Source organism: Notechis scutatus, chromosome 11 (genome assembly GCF_049901735.1).
Source record: "Notechis scutatus isolate UNSWTSFEM ecotype Mainland chromosome 11, rNotScu1.2, whole genome shotgun sequence".
Lineage (NCBI taxonomy): Eukaryota > Metazoa > Chordata > Lepidosauria > Squamata > Elapidae > Notechis > Notechis scutatus.
In genome coordinates this window covers 14,306,147-14,312,955 of record NC_142019.1, presented here as the reverse complement: position 1 = coordinate 14,312,955, position 6,809 = coordinate 14,306,147, and positions in this window count along the sequence as shown.

The following is a 6,809-nucleotide window of genomic DNA, read 5'->3' as shown; positions in this document are numbered from 1 at the left end:
CCCCAGTAGAAATGTGCCAGATGGGTTCTTGGCCAGAGAAAAGAACATTTCTTCCTAAACGAAATTGAATTAAAGTTGCTCTGCTCTATTTAGGAAGGAACCGCAGACTACCAACATTGTTCAGTACAGGGAGGGGAAAGATGATTACAGAAACCTGATGATGTCATTCATGCAGAGGTCACAGGTCATGGGTCTGCACCGTCCATCCTGAATCAAATGTTCTCTTATGTAAAGGAGGAAGAAGTGACTCACTCTTGGTTGGATGACGCCTTCTCACTTGCCTGAGCTATAGGTGGCCCAATTGCATGAAGAACACGTCCATTTGGATAATGGGCTCTTCTGAAGAGAAGAAGAAGGAGCTGGATATGATATAGTTTATTTTACTTTATTGTCATTGCACCTCGTACAATGAAATTAAACACCATCTTCAATGTACATTATGACTATGAAAATAAAACACAAACGCACATCACATTCTATACAATTGAATCGAAAACCCCTGAAATTGCATTCATATTGCACGATACAGTAGAATTCAAAAGAGCTACTGCCCTGGGAAAGAAGCTGTTTTTCAGCCTATTTGTCCTTGTTTTTATTATCTTGTACCATCTGCCAGATGGTAATAGTTCGAAAAAAGGGTGAATGTTTTGAGCTTTCTTAAGGCAGCAGGAGCTATAAAGCTCTTCCGAAGAGGGGAGAGGGCAACCAATGATCCTCTGGGCAATGACGTTCACCCTCTGGAGTGCTGTCCTATCTGCCCCTGTGCAATTGGCAAACCCTATGGAGGTGCAGTAAGTTAAGATACTCTCTTATGGTGCAGCGGTAGAAGGTCACCAGCAGTTTTTCATTCTGTTGTTGTTTCCTGAGAAGTCTCAGGTAGTATAATCTCTACTTTGCTGGGCCCTTTTGACCAGTGCTGCAATGTGAGGACCCCAGGTCCACCTCATCTCCCAATATAGAGGAAGAAGACAGCTATTGCACATGGTCAATCAAGAAAAGTGCTATGCACCCTTCCCCAAACTCAATATCACATTATTAGCGGTCCAGATATCGTATGTGGTTCGTGGGCTGCAGGTCAAGCACACCTGGTCTAGACCTTTCCAAGGGTGAGCAGACTGTACCTGTTCTCAGCCATGAAGTCATGGTTTCTCTGCTTAAACTCTCTTGTTAGTTTCTCCCAGGTTATACTCCTGTTCAAAGTCACCCATATGGATTCTCTCTCTTCAGGTCACGTGCAAAGAATAAAAAAAAAAGCCTCAGTACAGAAGACCGTGAAGCCGGACAGTGTCTGAAAATGCCTGAGAAGTAACAGAAGAACAGCGTTGGAATGGACCTTGAGGATCTTCAACTACTTCATCAAGCAGGAGATCCCATATTGTTCTGGGCAAAGGGCGATCCAGTCTCTTGTTAAAAACCTACCGTAGGGGTGTCAAACTCGATTTCATAAAGGACCCCATCAGGGTTGTGTTTGACCTCGGGAGGCCCGGGTGAGCATGGCCAGTTCGACATTGTATCGGGGGTGCCTGTGGTGGTCTGAGCTCTCTGCCAGCGAAAATAGAGCCCGGGAGGGCCGCGTGTGGCCCTCCCTGAGAGAGACAGTATTCAGCCAGTTCTGACCAGTTCTGGAGAACCGGTAGTGGAAATTTTGAGTAGTTCAGAGAACCGGCCAATGCCACCTCTGACTGGCCCTGCTCCTATCTCTTCTCTGCCTCCTGAGTCCTAGCTGGGTCTTCTTTGGTTGCCCTGCACAGGAGAACAGAGCTGAAAAGCAGGTTAGTGGGGTGGGGAGGGAAGGGGATTTTGCAGTAACCTTCCCCCAGGAGTGGTGTGGAAATGGGTATTTTACAGAATCCTTTCTCTGCCATACCCACCAAGCCTGCACTACGCCCACCAAGCTACACCCATAGAACTGGTAGTAAAAAAAATTGAATGCCACTACTGCTCCCCGAGCTCCGTTTTCACTGGCAGAAGGTTGCAGGCTGTTTCAGGGAAAATCAGTTTGGGAGGGCCACACACAGCCCTCCTGAGGTGTGTTTTTGCTGGCAGAGGCACGGCAGGCCAGTCCTTTGATGTTCCCAGGGCGGTCCAGTGGGCCAGATCTAAGCACCCCTCGGGCTGGATCTGGCCCGCGGGCCTTGAGTTTGACACCCCTGACCTCCAGTGATTAAACACCCGCAACTTCTGAATTGCAGGCTGTTCCACTGATCACTTGTTCTCACTATCAGGAAAGGTCTCCTTCGTTCTAGGTGGCTTCTTTCCTTGCTTAGTTTTCATCTGTTGTTTCTTGTCCTGCCCTCAGGGGCTTTGGAGAATAGCTTGACTCCCTCCTTCCTCTTTGTGGCAGCCCCTCAAATATTGGAAGGCTGCTATCATATCACAGCTTTTCATCTGCACTTTTATCACCGCTTAGAGAAGTTAAAACATAAGAACGGATGCTTAAGACCCATTTGTTTCCCTGAACAGGAGCCAGTCTGCCTTTCAGGACCATAGGGATATCTTTTTAATGCCAAAGAAGCCAGCATTTTTTTTCTTTTTTGTTATTTCAATAAAATCCAATGATCTCATTTGTTTTTGTTCTTCTACTGTGTAAATATAGGCAATTAGAGGCTAGCTATTATATGTCTGTGTCAACTTAGCAGACAATTTTCCCTTTGTCTTGGCTCAACTCATTGCCGAGTTGGAAAGCTTAAAAAACAGGAGTAGCGCTGAACTTGAGCTGTTTCCCAAATTGTAGTCTTGCCTTCCAAAATCATGCTGAAACACTACCAAGAGAGACTACCGGCTGCGTTTGCTTTAAAAGAAAAGAAAAAGAAAAAGAAAAAATCCTGGTCTACAGAGACCTGATTTTATGAAAGCGGCTGAAATCAGGCCTTCCATCCTACAGAGGAAGGCCATCATAAATTTAGACAAGATCGGGAAGGAGAGCAGGGTGAAAGGCGAAGACTGGAAAAGTTAGCACAACGTTTTTTACAGCTGTGAAATCTGGACACTGACAAAGAGTGGAAGAAGATAAGAGTGTTAAGTTTGGGAAATAATGGAGACCAGACATCTGACCAGTGACTTCAACTCTTTAATAATTGTAAATAGAATAGAACAGAGCAAGGCTATGGGCAACAGCAACCCTTTATAGGGTTATCTGCTACCTTGTTAACCAATGACATGTGCAATAAGTTCAAACTTATAACCAATGAGAAGTGTCCAAATAGTGGCCAATCAGGGACTACTTATGGACCAATCCCTAGTTGTTGTATAAGGGCCAATCAGGTATGCAGGTTCCCAAACCCTGATTTGCATTTATGCTAGTAACTTTTATTGATTCACAACAAAGAGTTCTTCAAGCATAGCCCTGGAGATGTTCTTAGGAATAAAATAAAAACGTGTGTGTGTGTGTTCCAGCATAACTCTGGAACGCCTCGAGCAATTTCAAACCAACTTTGTACACAGATGACTTACCCTCTGAAAACAAATACTGTGGGGGTAAGACAACCCTAACACCCCTCGGGAGGTGTGTGCCTTAAAGTGGCTTCTACTGTACAGCACAGTGGACTTGCCATGGTAATGGCTTCACAGTACTCATCAAGGGGGCTCCCTCTCCACAACTGCTGAAGGCAAGCCACTCCATTGGTTAATTGTTTCCACTCTTAGGGATTTTCTCCCTAGTTCCAGGTTGCTTCTCTCCTTGATTAATTTCCAATCCATTGTTTCTCGTCTTACCTTCAGGTTCTTTGGAAAATAGGTTGACCCCGTCCTCTTTGTGGCAGCCCATCAAATATTGGAACACTGCTATCCTGTCACTCCTAGTCTTTCTTTTCTCTAGTCTAGCCATACCCGATTCCTGCTTACATGACTTACGTGAAAATTAACTAAACTTAGCAGATTATGCGTATAACCTGGTTAGGCGTGTTATGCAAATGATGCTGCCCCCAAGAACACTTCCATGGGGTTAAAGGGAATATTGTAGCTCAGGCTTGGAAGTGAGGGGGTCCTTGGTGGTCTCTGAGCTTGGTTGTTTTCTTGCAGACATTTCATTACTCAAATTAGGTAACATCATCAGCGCTAGAAGGAAGTAAAGTTTGTAGAGAGGAGGAGGAGGAGGAGGAGGAGGAGGAGGAGGAAACTATAGGTCCTAGATGCCCTCTGAGCTTGGTGATTTTCTTGCAGACGTTTCATTACCCAAACTAGGTTACATCATCAGTGCTAGAAAGGAATGGGGTTTGTGGAGAGGAGGAGGAGAAGGATGGGGGAGAGGATCGTGGGATCCTTGATGCTTGCTGAGCTTGGTGATTTTGTGCAGACAGGTTTGGGTTTCCAAATTACCCAACTAGGTAACATCAACAGCTCTAGTTGACAAGCTCTGATGATGTTATCTAAGTTTGAATAATGAAACGTCTGCAAGAAAACAACCAGGCTCAGAGAGCACCAAAGGACCCCCCACCCACCCCCACTTCCAAGCGATTCCTCCAGAGTTGGAGGCGGTTTCCTTTTCCCAGAACTTGACATCCAATGAATATTTTACAATCTTTCCAACTTGGTGGTCGGCATTCCTTCTAAGGGTGGGCTTCCCAGTGTGGGAACCAGCGGGTGCAGTTGTTTTCGTTGTGCAAATAAATCCCTGACTCCAGATTCTCTCCCTTACAGGCGTTTACACAGGCTTTGGTTTCCTCGCGGTTGGACCAGGTTTTCCATCTGTGTGGCTCTGTGCCAGCCCCTGAACTCCACACAGAGCTATAAAAGGGACTCTCCGTCGTTAGGAAATGCTGAAAACGGATGCCTTGAACAGGACTTCAGGAAAGACTAAAAAAAAACAAAAACCTGGTAAGTTTAAACACTTTCTATGCCTTGGAATTCCTAGATTTTGACTGAAAGAAACAGCACAATTTGCAACCAGGAAGGCTATGATTTCTGGTGTTACTTCGTGTAGATGATGGTGTAACGTAATGTTATTTTTTTTATCTTGCAAACAAAAGCAGAGTATAACATTATTGTTAACCAAGTGTTTATTAAGGAAGGCATTTGGGAAGGCGCAAACATATTTCTACAGAGCAAAATATGACTTTTTGCATGGTGCTTTATCCACCTGGGCAGAACGTTAGAATTTACAGGATTATTTTAGATGAGAAGACAGCTGAAGGCAATCAGAGCAGCTGAAATTGTTTTTATTATATCTTAAATGGGAAATGTATGAGATCGCTAACCAGAAAGTGGGGAAAATGTTCCTAGTTTGTTCCTTGTCCTGAAGGTAGCTTAATTCTATTCTTCCCATTAAGGCATAATTTAGCTCATGTTTTTCACAGTACACATCGTAGTTAAAAATATGGTTAAATCTGATCTGCAGTTCTGTAAATATATATAGAATAGAATAGAATTCTTTATTGGCCAAGTGTGATTGGACACACAAGGAATTTGTCTTGATGCAAATGCTCTCAGTGTACATAAAAGAAAAGATACTTTTGTCAAGAGTCAAGAATCATCAGGTACCACACTTAATAATAGTCATAGGGTACAATAAGCAATTAAATCATACTAGGAAACAGTCAGTATAAATCGTAAGGATACAAGCAGCAAGTTACAGTCATACAGTCACAAGTGGGAGGGGATAGGCGATAAGGAGTGATGAGAAGATTAATAGTAATAGTAGTGCAGACTTTGTAAATAGTTGGACGGTGTTGAGGGAATTATTTGTTTAGCAGAGTGATGGCATTCGGGGAAAAACTGTCCTTGTGTCTAGTTGTTCTGATGTGCAGTGCTCTTTAGCGTCGTTTTGAGGGTAGGAGTTGAAACACTTTAAATTAAAACTGTAAATATGTATCTAGGAATAAATGCCCCCAAGGATGTCCCTGATCCTTATTTTTGAGGAGGGGTAAATTGAGGCGCAAAAACCAGTTTAATGATCACCCAAAGCAAACAGTACACTGAGGAGAAATTCAACAATCTGTTTAATTCGATACTTTGAAGTCCAACTGTGTCTTTTATGCCATCCTGGTCAAATGGTTTTTCAGTCTATTTTTGAAAACCTCCATCAATGGAGCACCCAGAATTCCAGGAGACAAGTATTCCACTGCTTAATTGTTCTCACTGTCAAAAAAAATTCTCCTTACTTCTAGGTTGGATTCCTCTTTAATAAGCTTCCACCCATAACTTATTTTCTTCCTTCTGGTGCTTTGGAGAATATAAATTCCCTCTTATTTGTGACAGCTCTTCAGATACAGGAAGACAGTTATCATGTCTCCCACTCACAATCCTTCTCTTCAATAGGCTAGGTATAACTATGGTTCATCATACGTTTTAGCCTTTGTGGAATGAAACCTGGGTGTCTTTAAACCAAGAAGTACCTCTATAAATTAGAAGGAAAGAATTTGCATTTTTGCCCGTGTTTACCTTTTATTGTGTGACAGAAGATCAGAGCTCATGGAGAACAACTATTTTAATTTTAACTGTTAATTAATAATTTTAACTATTCTAATTTTAAGTGTAGTACATAACATTATCTATTGCAATGTCCTACCCGTCAATGATTACTTCAGCTTCAACCACAACAATATACGAGCACACAATAGTTGCAAACTCAGGGTAAACCGCACCAAACTTGATTGCAAGAAATACGACTTCAGCAACAGAGTGGTCAATGACTGGAATGCACTACCTGACTCCGTGGTTTCTTCCCCAAACCCCAAAAACTTTAACCTCAGACTACCTCAGAGGTCTGTAGGGGGCATGCATACGCACAGCAACGTGTCTATGGTCCCTGTCCTAATATTCCCTTTTATTCTATCCATTTCATGTATTCATAACTATTGAGCTTGCCTCAG